We start from the raw sequence: 1,054 nt of genomic DNA on the forward strand, positions 1-1,054 counted from the left end.
CTTTTTTTTTTTTTTTTTTTTTTTTTGGTGCTATCTGGGGCTTGAACTCATAGCTCTTGTACTCAAGGCTAGTGCTCTACCACTTGAGCTACAGCTTCACTTCTGGCTCTACCCCCTCCCCTCCCCCACACCCTGCTTTGGTGGGTAATTGGAAAAAAGGGCCTCACAAACTTTGCCTGGGCTAACATCAAACCATGATCCTCAGATTTCAGCCTCCTGAGTAGCTAGTATTGCAGGAGTGAACCACCAGTGCCCAGCTAACTCCCCCGGTTTCTTTTTCTTTCTTTCTTTTTTTCTTGCCAGTCGTGGGGCCTGAACTCTGGGCCTGGGCGCTGTCCCTCAGCTGTTCAGCTCAAGGCTAGCGCTCTACTACTTGAGCCACAGCGCCACTTCCGGCTTTTTTCTTTGCTTATGTGGCACTGAGGAATCGAACCCAGGGCCTCATGCATGCAAGACAAGAGCTCTACCATTGAGCCACCTTCCCAGTCTCCCTCCCCCCCCCCCGTTTTCTTATAACACTGAATGGTTAGGTTTTGTCCTATCTACTGCCCTAGGGCTCTGTGAGTTCTAGATCTGTACTTGGTTGAATGCGTTCTTGGTCATAGAGAATCCACAGCATCTCACCAAATCGCAGGATCACAGGCACCTGATCCTGAACTCTCAAATGCTGAGAACCAAGATTTGCTCTAGGAATCCTGAAACAATCACCCCCGCCTTGATAATGCTGCCTAAGACAGCAGAGACACCTGGATCTTCCTAAGCCTCCCTGGGAAGCAAATCATAGCGAGTGGCTGTTGTATGACAGCCTTTTTATTTATTTATTTGTCCAAATTTTTTATTGTAATTAAGTGGTAATTTCCCAAATTTCACAGTATTGTGGGATAGTGATGCTTAGTTAAAGTCACAAACACATTAACAGCCTTTTTAGATTGAAAAAAAATCACTGAGAACACCAGAAATCTCTACCTTCCTCCCAAACATACCCTCTCTGTTTGTGTGTACATGTGTGTGGTATTGGGGTTTTGAACTCAGGACATTGAGCTTGCTAGGCAGG

The sequence above is a fragment of the Dipodomys merriami genome, unplaced genomic scaffold (genome assembly GCF_024711535.1).
Source record: "Dipodomys merriami isolate MVZ:Mamm:240054 unplaced genomic scaffold, mDipMer1.0.p SCAF_41, whole genome shotgun sequence".
In the NCBI taxonomy this organism is placed as follows: domain Eukaryota; kingdom Metazoa; phylum Chordata; class Mammalia; order Rodentia; family Heteromyidae; genus Dipodomys; species Dipodomys merriami.